The 23,515-nt window shown below is 41.7% G+C and overlaps 1 protein-coding gene and 1 pseudogene across 15 annotated transcripts in view; one reads left to right on the top strand and one right to left on the bottom strand.

The window, feature by feature from the left end:
- The window catches only part of PLEKHA7 (pleckstrin homology domain containing A7), a 256,276-nt gene that overhangs the window by 148,700 nt on the left and 84,061 nt on the right, over positions 1–23,515 (bottom strand). The window lies entirely within an intron of this gene.
- On the top strand, positions 230–23,515 carry LOC139439751 (UPF0489 protein C5orf22 pseudogene; annotated as a pseudogene).

The raw sequence follows: 23,515 nt of genomic DNA, 5'->3' as shown, positions 1-23,515 counted from the left end.
TTAGAATGTGCCAAGAGCAGGAAATAGAAGATGAACAAAGTTCCTATATTGACAGGGCTTATAATCTAGTCAGGGAGAGAGATATTAATCAAATACGGAACAAAGTAATGCAACTGTTACTAGGGTATTAAAAGTAAGAGGCACCGTCAGAATACACACAGGGAGCCCTAAACAATCTTGGCAGTCAAGAAAGGCTTCCCTGAGGAAGTGACATTTGAGGTTCTGAGGCATGAAGGTGAGACATTGCCCAGGGCAGGGGTGAAGGGGTGGAGTGGGGGAGTTCAGGCACAGATCCTGGTGGTTCAAGTATAAGTGTGCTCCTCTGCACAGGGCAGATCATCAAGAGGTGATGGACCAGGCCGGGGACACCCGGGCCTTGAGCAGGAGGGGCATGGGCTGGTTCCAGGCCCTGGAAGATAGTCTGGTTGTCCAAAAAGTCTCATGTCTATTTTCTCATCTCCCCTGCTCCTGGCTGTCCCACCTCCACAAAAGCGTATTGGACAGGGAGTTGAGAGCCTCCTCTTCTGGCTCCAGCTCCAGTATCACTTTACTTTGTGATTCTACAAACATCACCTCCCCTCTCTGGATTATAATTTCTCCATCTAAAATAAGGGCATGGATTATGACAATCTTTATCCTTTATTTTTTTCCCCATGCTCCCTTTTGGATAAACACGTCACTCCTGTTTTGTAGCATCTATGATAATAAGACATCAACTCACCTTCCCAACCAAAAATTATAATATTGAATATGCTTTTTCAAATTACCTCTGCCATTTAAATATTAAGCTATATTCTGTATGTCTGCAGAAAATGGCTTGAGGGCAGAAATAAAGAAATGACCTTCAAACTCACCCTTCTCCTTTATCTGTCCCCCTTCCTGTCACACCAGCACTCACTATCTCTAGCCTCCTTTCTATTATTCTTTCCCAGATAAATTGGCCAGGCAAATGAACAGGAGCCCTGGGGCATCAAAACAAACAAACAAACAGGCATGCTGTGGAAGATTCTTTCGAATGATTATTTCCAGGAGTGCTGGAAAATAAACACTTTGTAGGGAGCATACAATATTTCTGGGGACATCTGGCAATATGAATTAAAAGCCTTAAAAATATTCATATCTTTTCCATCATCAATTCCACATCTAAGAATTTATCCATAAAACGTAATTGTGGATGGGCACAAAGATTTATCCACAAGGATGTTCATCTCATCATTTTTATAACAGCAAATAATTGGAAAAAACTAATCTAAATGTGCAACATGAAGTGGGCTAATAACCCATGGTACATCTTTAAAATGTACCATTTAAAAATGTACCTTTAAAAATGATATATGAAGGCATTTTTAAAAATAAAAATTTGCATATTAAAAAAATGATATGTGGAATATTACTGATGAGTAAAACAAAAGTTACCATTTGTATAAGTGTGTGTATTGGGGGAGTGGAGAGTGAGCATCTCCAGTAGAGTTGCACCATGTTCATTTTTCTTCCTGGGTGTGGCAGATCTGCGCACCGATGTTCATAGAAGTGTTATTCATGCTTGCCAAAAGTTGCAAACAACCCAGGTGTCCATCAGCTGAAGAATGGATAAATTGTGGTGTATACACACATGGAATATTATACAGCAGTAAGAAGAAATGAAGTAGTGAAGCATATGACAACATGGATGAACCTGGAGGACATTCTGTTGAGTGAAGCAAACCAGACACGAAAGGACGAATGCTGTATAATTGAGCTATTATGAACTAGATATACTGTGTAAACTCATGGAGTTAATAATTAGAATACAGGTCACCAGAAAATAGAATGAGGGTAGAGAAAGGAAAGCTGAGGGTTAATCTGTGCAGAATTGGTGAAAAGACTATAAATCTTTGGAAATGAAGAGAAATGGTGAAATCATATCATAGTGGTTATAACTAGCAGAACTATTATTATATGGGTATGACAGTGATTGAAAGAGAAAGTCTAAGGACATGTATATTACTAAAAGGAAAGTTAAAAAATGTAACATGGGACTGTATAATAGTAAAATCCCATTTGTAAAATATGAATATGGGTCATATTGCATGTATAAGACTGTACAAAATATAAATACAAATAAACTAGTTAGACAGAAACAGAATAGCAGCTATGTTTGGCAGGGAAAGCACAGAAAGACTGAGAGGCAATAAGTTTTTTGTTTGTTTTTATTATTGGAATAATGAAAATACTCTAAAAATGATTGAAGTGATAAACGCACAACTATGTGATTATACCAAACACCACTGATTGAACACTTTGGATGGATTTAACAAAATGGATTTGTTAAAAAATGATATATGAAGGCATTTTTTTAAATAAAAAACTGTATATTTTTAAAATGATATATGGAATATTTACTGTTGGGTAAAACAAAAGGTCCCAATAGTATTTAAGTATGTATTGAGTGCTATGAGAGGCGTGGGGAGTAAGCATCTCTGGTGGAGTTGCACCATGTTCATATTACTTCCTAGGTGTGGTAGACTGAATTATATAGCCCAACATAGACATGTTCTTAATGTGCATTCCTGTGGGTGTGCACCCATTAAAAATAAGACCTCCTGAAGATGTTAGTTTTAGTTAAGGAGTGTCCCAACTCAATGAGGGTAGGTCTTAATCTGAGTTACTGGAGGCCTTATCTTATAGGGAGAACCCTGAAGTCACAGAAGCTAGAAAGGAAGGGCATCACCATATGATGGGAAACAGATATAAGCCAGGGAACCCCAAGGATTGCCAGCAGCCAGCACCAGAACACAACAGTCTTTGGGGGGAAAGCAAGCCTCACTGATATCTTGATTTTAAACCTTAACTGTAAACCAACAAATTCCCATTGTTTGAGCCTACCCATGTGCAGTATTTGTGGTAGAAGCTCTGGCAAACTAAGACCCTGAGTAACTCAGAACCTTCCCCTGGAGCAAAACAGGATGCCACTATGGTATGTCATCCTAATAACAAGTAAATCTATTGACCCATATTAAAGTTAGAGAAGATTAATATTAAAACAAAATGGGGGGAGCCGGTATAGCTCAGTGGTTTGAGTGCCTACTTCTCATGTATGAAGTCCTGGGTTCAATCTCCAGTACCCCCTTAAAAAAAACAAAAACAAAAAAAACCCAGAATGGAATAAATCTTTTAGGCAGGCAGAAAGCCAGTTCAATTCTCTATCACCATCTATTCCATCTAGTCACCATTAGGAATTTGACAGTAATCTCAAAGGCTGAGTAGATTTCCCTTGCATCTCCCACACCTCCAGACTATTCATTTTCTATAGATTTTTCAATTGTTCTTTCCTTGAGTCTCACTCAATAGTTTTCAAACTTTAGTGTGCATAAAAATTACTGTCCAGGGCAGTTTAGGGTGATTTTGACTTTATGAGCAATTTTTTAAAAATCTTCCACTTGGACTTTAGAACTTAACCATTGTATGGAAGTTAAGAAAAAAAGGCTACTAGAAGGATATTTATCAAAATGTTACCAATGGCAGAATTATGGCTGATTTTTATTTATTTCATAAGAATTTTGTGTTTTCAAAGTTGTCTACAATAAGCATACATTACTTTGACAATGAGAAAATAAAATGCAGCTTTTAAAAATAACTGGGCTAAAATTTTTCCAAAAGACAAAATAAAATAGAACCTATGTCTTGACTTTCAAAAGGGTGACTCTATTCATGACCTTCATTTCCTTCCCTTCTGCAAGCTCTGATATTGCCCCAGTCAGTGCCCCTACACCCGAGGACAAGCAGTACATTGTCGCTAGGATACCACGCAGGAAAAACTGGCAAGAAAATTATTTTTACATTTACCTCCTGGGCTGTGCTTATAATAATGCTTAGAAGCTTAGACTAAAGGGTCTGAAGTGAAGCAGCCATGACCATCTGCTAATGGATCTGGCCCCCACCCACTGGAGCCTCCGCATACATATTCTGGGTTCTTGACGAACTGGGTACACGTAAGGCATACATCGTTGGTCTTAAGGACCCAAAACTTTTCAGCCTGCTTCTCCCAGACCTGGCAGTGCCACCAATCAAAATGGCAAGGACCAGAGTAGGTCATAAATTAGACTCAGCTCAGTTGGGAACTGGTTGGAGAATCTGTACCTAGTTTCTCCATCTGTTAAATGGCCTAATAAAGGCCCTAGTTTCCTTTTTAGGGGAGTAGATGTAAAGCAAACAGCACGACCCCAGTATAAGTTATTATTATTTAATGAAAGTATATGCTGAGACTTCCGGGGGGAGAAGGGAGCTGGCTAGTTGTGGGTCCTTTGGTACAAGGCTGTTAAATTGCCATATGCCTCACTTTTTGAGATTTCTAATAACTTCAATATCTCACCGACCAGATAGGGGAGCTGAGGTAGGAAAGATAACTGTGCTGACCTTCTCTTGTGGCATAAATCAGGTACTCTTAAGTCAAAGACAGGAGGCAGGAGGATTAAAACTCCAAGTTTTGGACCATGTTTCTCAAAACACAATGGGCAAAAGCCACCGGGGCAGGATGAGGGATGCTTGTATTACTTGACCCCTTTAATTCAATAATCATTTACTCCCCTACTGGGTACCAGGCATTGCAACTACCTGCGTTCTCTGCACAAAAGAAAATGCATGACTTCCAAGTCAGACAGAGCTGCCATTAGGTTACATTTTAAATCCACCTAGAGTCTAATAAAGCTAATTTTACTGTTACTCTGTCTATTAAAACAAGGGCCTTTGTTTGTAGTGTGAAGAGGGAAGGAAAGCACAGACATTAAGGGCTGGGAATTTTTATTATTCCAGAATTGTTTCTGGGAAGGAAGTAACAATAACAAACCTGGTTTTAAAAAATAACCTAACTGGACCAAATGTATCGGAAGGTCCTTCCTTGTACAACTAACTCCCTCAGCTCCCTTGAGAGCAGTTAAGGCCTTCACAGCCAGGCAACAGTTCAGGGGCGGAAATGAGGCACCTGCCTTACCTAAGCAGGAAACATTGACCAAGGAAGACAATTTGGCCCTGTCACTTGAGACATAAGGGTCACAAAAATTGGCTGGGGGCGGGGGGGGGGGGGGGGAGCCTATTTGCTCCATGTGCACAAACCAAAGCCATTTGTGGTAGGTTGAATGATGTTCCCCCCAAAACATGTTTCCAATCTTAAACCATTCCTGTGGGTGTGACCCCATTGTAAACAGGACCTTTTGAAGATGTTATTTTTTTAGTTAACACGAGGCCCAGCTGAATGAGGTTGGGCCATAATCCTATTACTAGAGGCTTTAGGAGAGAAAGTCACATGAAGAAGTAAGAAGCTAGAAGTCACAGAACCTGGAAGAGAAAGGAAAGAACATCACCATGTGCCAGGAAAACGAAGGCTTACCAGCAGCTGGCATCGAACGTCAAAGTCTTCAGGGAGAAGGCAGAGCCTCATGCCTTGATTTTTGAATTCTCCTAGCCTCAAAACTGTGAGCCGATAAATCCCTGTTGTTTAAGCAACCCATTGCATGGTATTTGTTTTAGTAGCTGGGAAATGAAGATATCACCCAAATTAGAGTTTTGATGAAACTAATAAATAAATATATAGCTTTATACATTTTTTAATTTAAAAAAAACCCACAAACCACCTGATTGGCTAGGACACATGTTGGTGACCAGTGATCCTCATGCTTCCATTTTAATCAGAATTACCTCAGGTAATTGTTTAAAATGCCAATTCCAGGGGTCCACCCCCAGGAATCTCATGCCAAAGGTTTAGGGTAACCCCAGAATAGGTGTTCTGGCTGCTTGTGGTCAGAAGTCCACGCTTTGAGAAATTCCAAGCTAAAAGTTAGGGCAAGAGGGCCTAACACACCTGCCTATCTCTGTCTTCTAGCAAGTGTCACACATTTAGGATTGAATCAATTCATAATTGAAACTGAATGGGATGCAATTGGTATCTCTTGGGTAATCCCACCAAAATTACAATAAAAATAGGGCACAATGAAGAATGCCAGAAAAAGGAAAATACAAGTAAAAGAAGCACGTAGCACACAGGAAGTACTCTAAAACTGTTAAGTTGTAAGAGGAGGTATACTATTGACACCAATATAGTCTTGTCTTGTGCGCATAAAGCCGGTCTGAACTCTCTCAATTCATCAGTGTTATCACCTAAAAGCTCCATGGCATCAGACAGATGGGAGTTCAAATCCAGACTCACTTACTTACTAGCTGGGCGGCCTTGGATACATTATTTTTCTTTTTGAGCCATTATACCTTCAACTCTAAAATGGGATAAAAATACCTATCCCTGCAGTATTATTATGAGGATTGAATAACAATGTGTGTAAGGGGATGGCACAGAGTAGATGCTAAATAGTGGATAGTGTATTCATTGAATTGATAAATATTTTATTAGGACTTTCTACATGTCAGCATTATAGGCACAGGAGATACTGTGGTGACAAAAGGGACAGAGGGAGAGAACTATAGATAATAAACAAGTAAAAAAATAATTTCAGGTTTTGATGTATCCTGTAAAGAAAAATGATGCAGTGATATTGGAGGTGGGTGAATGGGGGTCAGGAAAGGCCTCTCTAGGCAAAGGCATTTAAGCTAAGATATAGGCAAAGAGCATTCTAGGCACAAAATCAAACTAAGTGTGTTCCTGAGAAGGAAGACAGGCAGGGAGACTGGAACTCGGTGACCAGGGAAGAAAATAGTCAAAGATGAGACTAGGGACAGGTAGCAAGGTTACGTAGGGCCTTGCAATAACTGGTGGGAATGTGGATTCTTTTCCAAATGCAATAGGAAGCTGTAAAAGGGATTAAAGAAGAAAGAGAAATGATCTGATTTGCTCTTTAAAAAAGACTCCTCTAGCTGTTATATGGAGAATAGCCTGAGGGGTTGGGGAGCAATTTTTTAAAAATCGAATATCTATTTAGTGCTTAACTAAGTGCTCTGACCTGTCCTAAGACTTCTACATGTATGTTTTCTTTAATCTTCATGAAAACTTTGTGATATAAGTACTATTATTATCCCTATTTTACAAATGAAAAAACCCAGGCATAGGGAGATTACGTAATTGCCTATCACTTTCCGTAGGTGGGGGATCCACTATGCAAACCCAGACAGTTTTGACTACAGTGCTTTTGAAAATAAGTGGGAACAAGTAGGGAGACTGGGGTAGAGTCCACTGCAGGAGTGTAGGTGAGATGATGGGGTTGGCCAAGGTGGCAGAGTGAAAAGGCTGAGAGGGGTTCAGCTTTACAAAATGTCTTGGCAGTTTGGTCAACAGGACTTACAGGTGGTATTTGAGACAGGGTAAAGGAAAAGAAAAGCAGACATCTCCCAGGCTTTTGGTCAGAGCAAATGGGTGGAGGGCAGCGTTATTTCTTCAGATGTTTTAGCCTAAGGGAGAAACAAATCAAAGGGGCGTTAAATTAATCAAGCACTCTGGTTTGGACATGACAGATATGAGACATCAATGAGACACTGAAGTGGACAAGCCATGCAGGCAGTGAGTTGTGGGCGTCTCCACTCAGGGGTAAGGTGGGGCTGGGAGCCCACTATCACTCCCCACTGGGTAGGTGGGGGGCATGGATGTCCCCGCTAAGGACCTCTGCTTGGTTGTGACAAGCAAGGGCAGAGCCACATCTCGGCACAGTTACAACTGGAGGAACGCTGCTCGGAAGCTAAGAGCACCTTGCCCAGCCCACCCTCAGTGGACCCGTAAGGCCTTGGGCCCAGCCCCGCACTCTGCACCAGCTTCCTGAGGGCCTATCTCAGCAGCATTCTTTCAAGATGACCTCTAGCATAAAGTGCCCTGGCCCAGGAGGAGAGGTTGGAAATAGGAGCTGTAGATGGAAGGTTATCAGGCATCCTGCTGGCTTGTAAGAAGAGGACTTCTGCACCCCTCTTCCACGTCAACGCTACCTTTTTTGGTCCTCCTATCAGCGGGGATCATCCAAGTGTGAAGCCTGGAACCACTCACGGGGTCCTGAGAGCTATGATAATGAAAGGGTTCCCAAAATAAGCCTCCCCTATTCAGGCTTCCCCAACGCCCAGCTGGCGTCCAGGTTATAGCACTTCCAGAAAAATCCCAACCTCGCTCGATAAAATACTTTCAATATTGAGGCCTCCGTGGCCCACAGGAAGTGGGTATAAACTAGAGGTCAGGTAGAGGTTGGGAGAAAAAAAAAATAAGACAACTTTTAAAGTTCAGCTAAAATGTCAGGAACATGAAGCAGCCTATGTTTACACAGAGCTTTCCAAAACCAAGTGTGGCTTCCAAGTAGCTTTAAAAAAAAATGGCTATATCAACTTGTCCAATGAAATGGCCTTTTAGCTTAACAAAAATAGTACCAGGCTGTTCTCATTCTCCTTGTTTCCTTAGGCTTAATCTAATATAATTTATACTCTCCCTGGTCCTAACTGTTTTATTTTTTATTCACATTTTATACCTTCTCCCATAAGCTGCCTCAAATCTACTATGGAACAGGATAAAGAAATAACCAAACAGACAAATAGTAATAGTCTTGACATTTTTGGATATTAAACTTTCAAGATCCATGTAATCAATAAATGTCGTGTATTGTGGGCATTAGTGTTTCAAAAACACTTTGAAAATATAATCTCTTTAAGTTTCTTTTAAAAAAAGATAGTCTAGTAATTACTAGCACATGCATTTTTTCAGATTTTTCTGTCCTATTGCCTAAATAATAAATTATGCAAAAAGCAGGTGAAATCTCATGTATTCCATGTCTATGGTGATTTTGTGGCTCTTGCCATTCAAACCAGGAGCAACAAGATGCCAGTTCAATAACTGTACCACTTCATCTTCCAAATAAGACTTGTCAGAGCCACTGCAGGGAAATCAGAATAACACTCAACCTAACTACATCTACAAACAAAGCTGGAATCTGTCAATCCTCTTTCACATGGGGAGGTAAAGGCATGTCAGTGCACACGTTATTCTCAGGTGTCTGTCCAAATGCAGAAACAAGCTTTTAGAATGTGAAGTAGCCAGGAGCCTGGGAGCACAACTTTAAAGACCTAAAAATTATTAAGTTTTCTAAATCACTGCCATGGGCCAAAATCCTTACTGAGACTAGTGGGCCAAAGACAGAATCAAGGGCCTCATCACATTCATAAACATCATCTTAAGTGCCTTCCTCACAGATTCTCTCTAACATAAACACAAAACGAAGCAAGTATCCAGATATCCATGTATAGACAGCAAACAGTTTTGAGGAGGCTCATTCTCAAGGGAGCAAAGGAAAAATAGTATTTTTCTCTACTATTTTTTTTTATCACTAGAAGTCACTAGAACCAGTATTTAGGTACTCTTTGTGCATACAGTGATGACAGATACTTATAATGCTCACCCTGAGATCTTGCAACCTGGTGAAAGAACAGACAGATCAAATTATACATTGTTGCAGTTTGAAATGTGTTTTATTACCTTCTAATTCTTTGAAGATTGACAATCCAAGTGTATACAGTAGGTGGCAACACTGAGCCATCAGAACATCCCATTTGCCAACCATGCTGGATAAAGTTTTCCTATAATGAACCCCATTCTAAAAATTAGGTCTATATTAAAATAATGATGACAGACACAAAGTAATTAAAAATACTTGCCTGACTAGTTTGGAATCAAATGCACATTTATAGCAGGTTGTCATTTCCCACCTCCACTCTCCCAATCAATGGGCAAATCCAATTATTCCTTGAGACACCCAAATTGTGCCTCTTCTCTACCTTTCTCCCCAGTGGCTTTTATGAAAACAGTATTCAACTTTAATGTGCTTGCACTTCAGGAGGCAGTGTGACAAGAGCAATAAACACATTGACTGTGTGCAAAGACCAGGGAAAATGAGTTCTGAGACTGCCTTTGCCAACCCCAGGTGTGTGCTTTCTTTTTCCAAACTCGAGAGGGATTGGAATGCAGCAGCTGTCAGAAAGGAGCAACAGCTTGTGCCAGAAATACCCTTGCTGTGCTGGTCAAATTGCCAAAAACCTGTAACTACATGGGTACTTGTGGCTCAGGTTCAGGCACAGCAGGCAAAAAGGAAAAAGCATACACTTTGAAGTCAGACAGACCTACATTCTGACTCTTACCAGCTATGTGACCTTGGGCAAGCTGTTTCCCTCCACTGAGGTCCCAATTTTCCTCATCTGTGCGGATTAGAGGCAAGATTTACAAAGCGATATTGGACTTACAGCAGATGCACAATACACTGGAGTTGTTATATTTACTGTTAGTTATCTCTGAAGGATACAGCATATAAAATGAACTTGAAGGTCTTGAGCACACTGGCAGTCAAGCTCTCTAGATAAAAGACAGTTTGTACCCTTGAAAGGCCCTCAATTTTCAGTGACACAAAACTCGTGGATGCTTTGCTTTCATTTGTTTGTTCAAATAAATATTAACAGTGTGTTGTGGTCGTGCATGGCACGGGAAGACAATATGGTGTGGGAAGACAATATGGCCCTGGCCTCATTAGTTTATAGTCTAATGGAGAAGACAGGCTTTCAGACTAATCACACAAGTAGATGGAAATGTGCTTCTGTGATAAGCGCTACAAAGGAGAGTTACATGGCCATCTGTACTTTAGCCACCTAAAAAATGATGAAAAGTGGCCCAGTTTGAGGAGACTGCACTGAGAACTGCAGGACAAGGAGGAATTAACAAAATAAAGAAAAGTGATGAGGACCTTGTCAATACACCCTCACTGAGACTGTTCAGTAAGATCCAGAAAACCTTCTCTTTCCTTTTTGTTTGGGCTGCAAGGGAGCTCCAAGTCAAGTGCAAAAGCCCAGCAATAATGCAAACCCTTAATCCTGCATATTTATATCCTTCCAGCCCCCTTGGTTTGCCTTTTTCCTCTGACTTATATTTTCTCTAGTCCTGATTCCAAATTCCTATTTCTAATTTATCATTGTATCTAGTGTTCATGGATCTGTGGGAGGAGCAGGATTCAAATAGAGACCTAGTGATACTCTTCCTAAGGCTAAGTGCTGAGCTGGAAAGAGTCAACAGGGTACCCTTTGTGTCCCTGCCTGGTGAGTTAACCTAGAGGCAGAAAAAAGATATGGCTTGATCTACTTTTAGACTCTTATTTAAGCAGTATGTTCCTTGTGATTTATGTGATCTAGCACAACAGTGCTTTTTGTCCAGAACCACTTGATCACGTTATATTTCTGCCCTAACCAGCAGCTTTCCTTTAGCTCAATTTTCACTGAAATACTTGCTGACCTATATTTACAATGAACTTAAGTTCTGGACTTTCTGGGATAGTTGTCCCCCTCCCCTTTCTTTGCAAGTTTACTCTTCTAATAAAGGCAATTCATTACATATATAACTGAGGTTTTCCTTCTACACTTTCAGAAGATATGCTATATACATATGTATGTATATATGTATACACATATATACCTACCTAAAAACCCTTCATCAGATCATATGTCACAATTTTTGCATCAGAAAATGGCTACCCTCCTACGGTGAGTTAATGTTCACATGTTGAATGTTGAAACAAAATAGAGGCAAGGGGGATATGTGGGAGTGCCAGTTCCCATGTTTTCAATTTGCAGGCCATCTGTACCTCATTAAAAAATAGGGACTGGATGGGACTCAAGCAGTTGAGGGCCTGCTTCCCACATGGGAGGTCCTGGGTTCAGTGTCTGGTGCCTCCTTAAAACAAAACAAAACAAACAAACAAAAAATAAGCAAACAAATGGAAAAACCAATTCAGGGGAGCCAATGTGGCTCAGTGGTTGAATGCCAGCTTCCCACATATGAGGTCCTAGGTTCAATCTCTGGCTCTGGTACATCAAAAAAGTAAAATAAAATAGACTGTTTTGAGAATGAAAAATCAATTTCTTGCAGAAAAATGTAACTTTTCCTGAGGAGGTAAAATATTTGAAAATGATAATCAGACATAATTCTAGAAACACAAAATTTGGCTTTTTCCCTTTTTCGGTTCTGGCCATCTTTACTTGATAAAGATTTAGACTGTCATTCCCAGGAAAAAATACATAACTGGATGGGACTCAAGCAGTTGAGGGCCTGCTTCCCACATGGGAGGTCCTGGGTTCAGTGTCTGGTGCCTCCTTAAAACAAAACAAAACAAACAAACAAAAAATAAGCAAACAAATGGAAAAACCAATTCAGGGGAGCCAATGTGACTCAGTGGTTGAATGCCAGCTTCCCACATATGAGGTCCTAGGTTCAATCTCTGGCTCTGGTACATCAAAAAAGTAAAATAAAATAGACTGTTTTGAGAATGAAAAATCAATTTCTTGCAGAAAAATGTAACTTTTCCTGAGGAGGTAAAATATTTGAAAATGATAATCAGACATAATTCTAGAAACACAAAATTTGGCTTTTTCCCTTTTTTGGTTCTGGCCATCTTTACTTGATACAGATTTAGACTGTCATTCCCAGGAAAAAATACATAAACACAATATTGGACATTGTCTTAGGACTTCCTGGAAGAATTTAAGCAGAGTCTTCCTAAGAGTGGAACAAATACCTGAGGGTTCCTGAGATGGCAAAGTGACTCAAACATTTGAAAAAACATACATAAATAGTTGTATGTAACAAAAATAAGAGCTATGAAGATAAAATAATTTAAAAATTATATGAAATTATTAATCTCTTAAAATTACCTTATTTGATTTTTTAAAAAAGTAAGTCAATTTACAGTAGAATAGTAATCAGAATAGAGTCCAGAAACACCTAAGAATAAAGAAGAGCTTTTAAAAAGTGAGTGAATTTAAAGAAAAATACTGCATGGCCATGTAGCATATACAGTGGTGATACAGGAAGGCTGACATTTAGGGAGCACTATATAGGGCGTTCACAAATTCCAAGTTTAAAACCCCACACACAGTCTAAAAGTCACTCATAAAGCAGATCATTCAAAGTCACAGTTTGTTTTTTACTTTTTCTTTCTCTTTGTATTCCTTCAAATAAATTAGTTTGGTAACACATACCCCCAATACTCCTCAATCCAGCAGGCCTTCCTTCTATGATGAGAGGACTCCTACTTAGCTATGAAAATCATTAAAGATGCAAGATACATACAGGGCAAAGGGGCTGGGGATATCCCCCCATGGTACCCAGGCACAGTAACTGACCAGGGTGAGGGGACAAAGGCAGCTGCAGTCCCAATGCCCAGGATCTGATGAGACCCAGACATTGCGCCAGGAAGTGAGTCAGAAACCCAGGAGATCCAAACCAGGATGTCAGAGAATGGTCCCAGGTTTGCCAAGTCAAAGCCAGGAACACTGGGGGCCAGGCCCCAGTGACTGTGTGAGTGTCTCCCCTTTATAATACACTTAAATGACTCTTAAAAGGACTCATTCAATGTCAGTCTTCCCTGCTGGGCTAACATCCAGGGGAGAAGGACCACTCACCCTGTCTCTCCCGCCTCTGCACAGTGCCTGGCACACAGCAGGAACTTTGAGGGATGGAAGAACTGGACAGCATGTTTCTTCTGGGCGAGGGAAAAGTAGTGCTTCATTTCTCCTCTTTCTCCCTCTGGTGGCTAGCAGGTACTTTGTACCACTAGATGCTCAGGAAATGATTCGCTCACAAAGCAAATGAAGCCAACAAACATAGTGCCTTTGCTGTTTTTTGTTTGTTTTTTTTAGGGTACCTTCTGGGGGTCGAACCCAGGACCTCTTGCATGCAAAGCAGGCACTCAGCGACTGAGCTACAACTGCTCTGTGAGCCTTTGCTTTTGTACTCTCCATAAGGCAGTGTGGAGTAGCAAACGAAGCTGCAGGGGCAGTTAAGAACAAAATTAAAAACTGGTTGTATAAACCTACAACTCCTCTGAAAAAAAATAATAATGAAATAAATTTTTAAAAAAATTTAAAGCCTGGCTGTGGCTTTTTGAGGGCTGGCTGAGTGGTCCAAGCAGAGACATTCTCTGCTAGCTGCTTGGCCAACTCATTTAACCTCATCCACACCCAGGGAGGGGAGTTTAAGACCAAGTGTGCCCCAAGACCCACCTAGATGCTCACTGCAGAAACCCTTAGGTGAAGGAGTAACCAATACATTTCTCTCCAGCTGAACCCTAGAAACTGCCTCCACAAAATAACTACGCAAACAGATGCTTCAAGAGAGAAGCGTTAGAGGCAGTGTCAAAATAAGCAGCCAAACCCAGCTGGCTGGGGCAGCAAGACTCTGAGGTTCCCAAGTACCTTTCAGAAATGGGTGCCCCAGGGTGCTCAGGTGATCTGATGCCTCTCCCTAGGATTTCCTCACCTAGTAGGATAAAGGGTGATGCCCAAACAGAGGCTTTGTAAGCTCAGGGCAGGAAGCTATCTTCAAAGCCATGAGCCTGAGACCCATCTCTTGACAATATTCCTGTGAACTGGTCATGCAGCTTGGACACTCCCAACGACAAGGCTCTCACTACCTCTCAAGGTAACCTACTGCATCTTTGGGCAGCTTCACTGACAGTTTGGATTTCTATTGTCTTTCTCTGAAAAAGAAGGTGATTTTCAAGGCATTACAGCTATGAAGATGGGTACCATCAGAGCCCATGATTCAAATTCCCTTTCCACTGGCCTGGAGAACTTCTAATTTAGAATTAATTGCTCATGGAATCTCTAGAACTAGGTAACATTTATGGAGCTCTTACTGTGAGTAAAGCACATGTGAAGAGTTTCATAGGCATTATCGCATTTAATCCTTATCACATTTAATTTTCACACTATTCTTTGAGCAATACATTACTATAATTTTTTAATACATGAAGAAATGAAGCCTCAGAGAATTGACATAATTTGTCCAAGGTCATACAATGAAGAGATACGTGAGCTAGGAGGAAAACCCAAATTTTTGTATTTGTATATTTTTCAGTAGTAGAACCCTTTTACAAAAATAGAATCTATGTCAAAGCCCATATAAAAAATAAAGCAGCACTTCGTGTGAAGTACAAAACACTAATAAACATAATGAACAAACATACTTGAATTCAATCTCTTTCTGTCACCTTCAGCTCACCCTGACCCAATCGATCATTTCACTAGATTATTTCACAGCCTCCTGCAGGTTCCCTGCTTCTGATCTTGTCCCCACATCTACCTGCTAGTCTCAAGACAGAAGCTAGAGCTTCTGTTAAAACTTGGTCAGATCACTTCAGTGCTCTGTTTCCAAGCCTGCAGGGGCTCCCCATCTATTCAAAGTAAAAGCTAAGGTCCTTATACTGTTCTCCCCCCACAGCCCAACTCACACACACATTCATCTCCTCCCACCAGCCTCTCACCCGCTCTGCTCCAAGCACCTTGGCCTCCTTGCTGTTCACAAGCACCCCGAGCCCATTCCTGCCTAAGGCCACCCTGCCACTTGTCATTTCCTCTGCTCAGACTGCTCCACCAACCAGGAATATACAGGAACAGCCCTCCCCTGCAGTCTCTACCTCCCTCCCCATAGCACTTTCCACCATATAACACTGTACCCAGTATTGGCCTGTTTGTCTGTCTCCCCCACTCCAAGTCCCTCTATTGAAGGGCGATTTGCTGCTTTGTTCACTACCATACCCCTTGTTCAGTGCTTAGAACAGCTTCTGGCACAAAGAAGGTTCTCAACAAATATTGCTGACTGAATGAATCAAACACTTATAGAGCAGTTACTATGTTCCAACACTGTTCTAAGGACCTACACACATCATCCCAATTAACCCTCACAACAGGTCTATTATTATACCCATTTTACAGAGGAGGAAACTAAGGCATAGAGAGTTCAAGTGGCTTTCCCAAGATCACATAGCTAGTAGAGAGCAGAGCAGGAATTCAAGCTGGGAGTTAGACTCTGTGCTCTTAAACAATAAATGATACAGCTTCTTTCAACTGTACCTGATCTATCTGTTCCCTTTGTTTATAATAGGAAAAATACTGAGGAGGAAAAAGACCTGAGGCCTACAAAGGAGACTGCCCAACAAACAGTTAATGGCAGGGAACGTGATCCTCAGCTGGGCTTTTACTATCAATTATTTCTCCTTTGCTCTTTACAATCCCTCTGCGAGGTAGACTTGAGGGCATTCAGCATTGTCTCTTTAGAGATGAGGAAACTGCTCTGAACTCCCAGGAGTGCTGCTATTTAGGAGAAAATTTCAGGACAGTGCTCATTTCTCCATAGCTGAAGAGCTGAAACTGTTCTTCTCAACTCTGCCATGTCAGTGTCTTGCTGGGTTTCACACACTGCAATCTTGAAACAACATCAGCGGAGGGGAGTGAAGGAGCAGAGGGCCAGGGAGAGAACAAAACTAATAAGGAAGAAGAGTGAGCAGTTCTTTCTTTGGGGTTTCAGAGTCATTTGATCCCAAGCCCACAGTTTAAAAATGAATTGCAGTGTCCACTGTAAACTGCTGTCATCAGGCTTTGCAGATCTGCAATAAAAATTTAATCTAAGCAAAGCGATTTCTCCACTTAGGCAATTTTCTTTTGCCCTGCCCAAAGATGTTACAAGACTCTCTAAAATAGTATATACAGCACAAAAATGCCCTTTAGACCAAATTTCACAAAATCCTCCCCCCAAAAAAAGTGCTAGCGATAATAAACAATACTGCAAATAAATACTCAAAGTCAAATTAAATGATTCTCAATAACTGTCCTGGATGTCCATTTCAAATGCAAAGCCATCTTTTGAATTTACAAACATGGGAAATACTGTTAGCTTTTAAACCTGACCTCCAAGACTGACTTGAAACCTAAAGCAGCGATGTCACATCAAAAATGAGACTCACATATCTAATTTTAAATTTTCTAGTAGCTATAGTACCAAAAAAAAGTGAAAAGAAACAGGTGAGATTAATTTAATAATACATTTTGTTTAACTCAACATACTCAAAATACTATCAGTTCAACATGTAATCAATATAAAAATTATTGAGATATTTTACATTCTATTTTCACTATTAAGTTTTCAAAATCTGAGCTGTATTTCATATTCACAGCACATCTCAACCCAGACTATCCAAATTTCTAATGCTCAATAGCCACATGTGGCTCGTAGACAGCACAGGCCTAAAGCTTTCAAGTTCCAATCACAAACGTCTGGAACAAAAACCTCTCCCTCCTCTTGATACAGAAAAGCGTGCAGGCAGATCAGAGCTTGGAATCTAGGTGTTTCAGTTGTCATGTTGCTAAAGCAAATCCATGTGATGAGTTGGCTTAAACAATGAAAATGTATTGCCTCACGGTTTTGAGGTGAGGAGAAGTCCAAACCAAGGTGTCATCAAGGAGATGCTTTCCTCCCAAAGACTGGCATTCTGGGGCTGCCTGCCAGAGATCCTTGGTCCTGGGCTCCTCCGTCACACGGCAATGCACATGGTGGCTGCTCCTGGCCTCTCCCTTCTCTTCCGGTTCCCCTGTCTTTCCATTTTGGCTGCTCCCTCTGGCTTTGTGTTTGCCTTTCATCCTGTTTGTAAAGGACTCCAGTAATCTGGATTAAAGCCCAGCCTGGCTCATTTGGGCCCCACCGTTACTAAAGTAACATCCTGAAGAGATCTAATTTTCAAAGGGTCCTCATCCACAGGAATGGATTAAGTTTATGAACAAGTTTTTCTGGGGTACACAGCTACAAACCACCACACACGGGTTCCAAGTAAAGAGGCTTTTATAAGAGCAAGAATTTGCTATTAGGCAAAAATCATAGGTTCTTGCTCCTTATTTGGCAACATTAAATCCTGTCAGAACCAACCGCAGGCTTAAAAGATAAATGTGTGCCATATTAATTCACTGGGGGAAAGGATGGCGCTCAGGAGAAGGCATTATTATCATGAATAAAACAAATGATAATCCCTTACCTTAATGGGGCCCACCATGAGGTTCTCACCCTCATTACCTCATCACATACTTAGGCCTAAGGACTCTGAGACTCTGAGTGCCTCCGGGGCCAGCCTGAGACAGCCCAGCGAGACAGAGTCAGCACCAAAAGCCCAGAGCTTTGGCCTCCGAGTCCTGTGTTCTGCTGGGCTTCCCAAACTGAGCTGCAGGGCAGAATTGGCTGGGGGCACTTACTTAAAACAGACTCCTGTGGGGAGGGGGGGACCCTGGGATCTGTATTTTTAAAACATTTCCCAGGTGATTCTGATGTTGTCTTTCTTTGGGAATGACTGCACCAAGCCACTCTCAAGTATTAGAATGCACCCCTGTCCCCCAAGAAAATCCAATGTGCAAAAACCCACACTTAAGAAAACAATTCTTTTACTGAATGGAACAGTTGGTGTTATTCCTTCCACTTATACTAAGGCATGTTACAACGATTTTACAAGACTTTTTAAAGTCATGCTGAGCCAAGTGTTAGAAATATTATTCACTGCATTTTTAGAGACCTCTTCTCTGATTTCTATAATAATTGCAATGGTCAATATTTATTGAGCATTTTCTATGTTCTGCATATATATAGGATCTTATTTGATCCTTAACAATAACCCTAGGAAATTGGTGCTATTATTATCCCATACACTAATTTACAGATGAGGAAGATGGGGCTCAGTAGAATTAATACTTTTAATAAAGTTTGATGTGAAGTAGGTCTGTATAATTCAAAAGCTTAATTATTATTATCCTTCCTAATATTAAAAATTACCAGGCTTCTTTCTAGCACCAACTGTGTTCCGACCTTAAAAACAGTGGGGGATGTACTACACTGTTGAAGGATGTTGTTAATGTGGAAAAATTGGGAGGATAGGGAGTAGGGCATATGGGAATCCCCTATATATTTTTTTAAAGATTTATTTATTTTATTTATTTCTCTCCCCTTCCCAATCCCCCGTTTGTCTGTTCTCTGTGTCTATTTGCTGCATCTTCTTTGTCCGCTTCTGTTGTTGTGCCGCTGTTGTGTCAGCGGCACAAGAATCTGTGTTTTCTTTTTGTTGTGTCATCTTGTTGTGTCAGCTCTCCGTGTGAGTGGCGCCATTCCTGGGCAGGCTGCACTTTCTTTCGCACTGGGCAGCCCTCCTTACCGGGCGCACTCCTTGCACGTGGGGCTCCCCTAAGCGGGGTGCACCCCTGCGTGGCAGGGCACTCCTTGCGCGCATCAGCACTGCGCGTGGGCCAGCTCCACATGGGTCAAGGAGGCCCGGGGTTTGAACCGCGTACCTCGCATGTGGTAGATGGACACCCTAACCACCGGGCCAAGTCCGCTTCCTGCCCTATTTTTAGGTAACATTTTTGTAATCTAAGTATCTTTTTAAAAATAAAAATTAAAAAGCATATAAAAACAAACAAACAAACAAAAACAGTGCGGGTGACCTTTAACAGAGCCTGCCTATTCTTTACACAGGTGTTCCTCCTCTGTTAGCTCACAGCCTCCCAAAGCTTGCCCCTCTAATTGACTACCTTTGAACCCAGGAACTTCACAAAGCTGTAGTGCTTGCTAAGTGTTGGATGGATGGATAGATGGATGGCTGGCTGGCTGGCTGGCTGGCTGGCTGGCTGGATGGATGGATGGATGGGTGGGTGGGTGGATGGGTGGGTGGATGGGTGGGTGGATGGGTGGGTGGATGGGTGGATGGATTGATGGATTCATTCCTGACAGGAGGGGAGAGAGGTCTAGATAACTGACCTTTATTGGTTGGGTAAATGGAGGCTTCATAAGCTTTCTAAGCAGAGCACAGGATAAAAACTTGAATCACTAGTATCTGGACATCTCTGGAGGTGAGGGGCTGCTGCGACAAGTGGCCAGGGGGCCAGTTAGGAGGCCCTACAGAGAGCAGATCTGACATAGCAATTAAACGCCGCAGAGACAAAAGGCAACCACTCTCTGCCCTTAAAGGACAGCTTTGCTTCGCTTCTTCATTTAGGTCACTGGTGCTTTTGGTTTTGTTTTTAAGGGAAAAAAAACACTCCTTGCCTTGCAATCCCAGTCTGCTCATGACAGAGCCACAGACACGAACCAGCTAGATTGCCTCCACCTGGTTTCCTCCACCTCCTCAGCGGGGAGCCAAAGCCTAGATGTAGGGAAATTCCTCACTTTCCCAAGTTCTCCTCATGGGGACAGAAGGGGCCCTCTGTAGTGCCACCCATGTTCCACCCTCATTCTGCTAGAGCCCGAAGGGTGGGCGAGGTCTGCCTGGGAGCCAGGGAGGTGTGCCAGGAGTCCATGTGCGATCAGCCTGAGGCTCAGGCCTCCAGGCTTTCCCCCAGGACCTTCTCCCACACAAGCTAGTCATTGGATAACCAGCCCCAAGGGGGACTGGACACCCCCAGGTGCCAGAGCTCCCAACCCTGAGACCTCCCCATTAACGTGTGAAACCCTTCTTCATACAAAAGGCAAGATTTTAACAGACTTACAATGAGGGGGTAGAAAATTTTTGAAACTGAACACTGAGTATTTTTAGGTTTGGGAATCATTGGGATTTTTGTTTGAGCTTACTGTTTTGATGTATTCAAAGAATTTCACTTTAAGGGTCTCCCAAGAGGTTCACTGAACCAGGATGCCCGGAGGATGGCACAAACCTGCCCACAAAGCCCAACATCAGTGCCTAATTAGACTAGTTAATCAAGACATTTGAGGCTCCGGGTTTTGAAGTGAAATCTCTGCAGAAAACAGCATAAAAGTACTCACAACTGACAGGCCCAAACTTGCTCTGGGTCTTAATGAGTACTCTGTTAGACTCTGGCCCTGGCAACACACACCCACCATACACAGAAGACCTGGGGGGACATTCCCTCAGCCAGCTCTCTGCTCTGTGAGGTATTTCCCTTTCTACTGATCAAAGTGGAGGAGGGAAGAGTCATTCTCAAGTTTAAAAAACCCCATCCCACCCACCCCAATCAAGATTGCAGAATGAGACACTTTAGGGCTCGGTTCCCCCGCAGCAGCACTGAACAACTAGTAAGAACTGGCAGAAACAACTTTCTAAAAGCTCCAGAAAACAGTTAAAGGATTGCAGTAACTGGAGGACCACTGATTTAAGAGAAAGGCTACATAATAGCAGTAGGCTCTTGTGGTGCCCTGGCTGGCCCCTCTCTCACCCCCTCACTGGCTTGGGGCACAGCCAGTCTGCACTCCCAGTGCAGATCCCTGATCTGAGTTCAAGAGGTCAGAGTAAGCCTCATGCATACATACATTGGGAGCATGTAAACCTGGCCCAATCTGTCTGGCAGTGGCCTGAGAGATTTGCTGTCCCACAATTTGCCCCGTGTGTCCAGGTAACACACAGAGCTCTCCTACAGAACACTGGGAGAGCAGTCAAGTTGTGCTACCTGGGATAAGGGATTGCTGGCTCTAGGACCTACAGTACAGAGCTTGAACTATGATGAAACTGTTTCCTAGGGAAGAGGGGGCATTTTTGTTTTTTAAAGAGGGAGCATTTGGAATAACATAAACAAGAGAATTCCAAGGGCCACATGTGCATGCCCAAAACAAGGCATAAGTACAGAAAGGATCAGGAGGCCCCTACACTTTGGCCTGAAGCTATTCTCCAAACATTCGTACCATTAGCTCAGAAGGAGAATACTTACACAAGTCAATCTGCAAGACTTGGAAAGGTGTTGTTTTTTTTTTAATTTAGCTCTTGGTATTCAAGGAAAGCTCTGTCATAAAACTAGCTGAATAAAACCTTATGGAATAGACACCTTGGATTCTAAATCCCAGTGGTAACACACCAAATACCAAAATGTTCAGGTTTCAAGAGAAGTTTACAAAATATACAAAGGAACAGGAAGGAGTGGCCCAGGTAAAGGAGAAGACAAAAGCGTTAGAAATCATCAACAAGGAGGCTCAGATCTGGGACATACAAAACAAAGACTTTAAAAATGGTCCTAAAAATACTCAAAGAGCTCAAGGAAAACGTGTTCAAAGAACAAAGGAAATCAGAAAAATGATAGATGAACTCACAAGATTAAAATTAATTTGGTTGCTGGTGGTTCAGAATGAAACAGTCCTTATATTTGAGATCTGCTATTACGTATGCCATAAATTTCTAACACTTAAGAAAAAAATTGACCGTGTGGTGCAGCAGTGCTCAGAAATGTATTCACCAAGTGCAATGAATGTCCCATGATGATGGAGGGGGTTGTTGTTATGGGAGGAGTGGGGTTAGGGGGTGGGGGGTATATGGGGACCTCATATTTTTTTAATGTAACATTAAAAAATAAATAAAGACCAAAAAAAAAAAAAAGGGTGGAACCAGGTGAGTTCATGCTTCTGCCAGGGAGGTTGGTGGTGGGCGCAGCTCGGGCTCTCGAGGTCCTTGCCAGGTACCTCTGGAACACTGACAGCAGCAAAAACATAGCAACTCTATGGGGGTGCGCGCTTGCCTGCAACGCTACCCCGAGCTCCTGTGTGGGTGGTGGAGGGTCATCAGGAAGCTCTGCCTTTTATATACGGGGCCACTGGCTGCAAGCATCTTCCTGCCAGTAATAAAAGTTTTGTGCATTTTAATTCATATCATGACCACCTTATTCCTGTGACTGTGCTAGCAGACACTATGTTTGACAAGGAAACACTCTTTGGAGAATTAAGTATTGAGAATTGGATTATGCCTGCAGTTTATGCTGGCCATTTTTCTCATGTCATGATATCATCCCATGTGAGCTCGGCAGATCAGGAAGGGCAAACATCACTTTTTAGAAGGCAAGACACTTCTACCACAACAATCAGGGTTACAAGTACAGATCATTACTTCCTAATGATGGTCTTTATTTTTCTAAAGACCAGCTAGAGAGCCAAAAACTTTTACAATTGGATATAATTATGGTAAAGCCTTATAAACTCTATATCAGTCAAGAAAATAATGCAGTGTCTTCTGCTCAGAAGCCAAAGCAACACTGGAAGATGTGGAAAACATGGTCTCTACTAACTGTGATTCTTATTCAGAAGTTCTGGAAAAGGACACGGTGACACAGAGTAGTGGTCAAACTTGTCTAGAACCATCATTTTCAAATTCTTTTGAAAGTCAGGAATGCCATACTAGAGCTGGTACTGAGGAAATTCTGGAAATTTTGAAAAAAAGGACATATATTTGTTTTAGATATTTAACTTAGATTTTTTTTCAGTCAAGAATCCCTTAAAAGTAATGTTCATTCAGGAGGAATACAAATTCTTGCAAGGGCTATACAATTTTAAAAGCCTGATGTCAACCTAACAGAGGAAGATTTGGTAGACTGTATTGATACTTGAATTTATCAACTAGAAGATTTAGAAGCTACCTGTACTGATCTGTGTGATGGTGATGATGAAGATACTGTATGGAGATGGGCTTCGATCCCTGGAATGGAGTTACTTGTACAGAGTTTGCAAAAATGAATAGAGGTGCCAAACTATGAAATGGTTCACCAGGCTGGTCTTACCTGTGATTATTCAGCACTTCCTCACCATATCAGCACAGAACAAGAAACTGAGTATCTGACTCAGTCTGACTATTATTTACTGAAAAGGTTACCGAAACCTACTCTTGTAACAATTGCAAGGTCAAGCCTAGATGATTACTGTCCTTCTGAGCAAGCTGACACCATTCAAGAAAAAGTCCTCAACATGCTGTACTCCCTCTGTGGGAATCCAGACATTCACCTGGCATATTAA

The sequence above is a fragment of the Dasypus novemcinctus genome, chromosome 10 (genome assembly GCF_030445035.2).
Source record: "Dasypus novemcinctus isolate mDasNov1 chromosome 10, mDasNov1.1.hap2, whole genome shotgun sequence".
Taxonomy (NCBI): domain Eukaryota; kingdom Metazoa; phylum Chordata; class Mammalia; order Cingulata; family Dasypodidae; genus Dasypus; species Dasypus novemcinctus.
The sequence above is the reverse complement of the archived record's forward strand: the minus strand, read 5'-3'. Positions and strand labels throughout refer to the sequence as shown.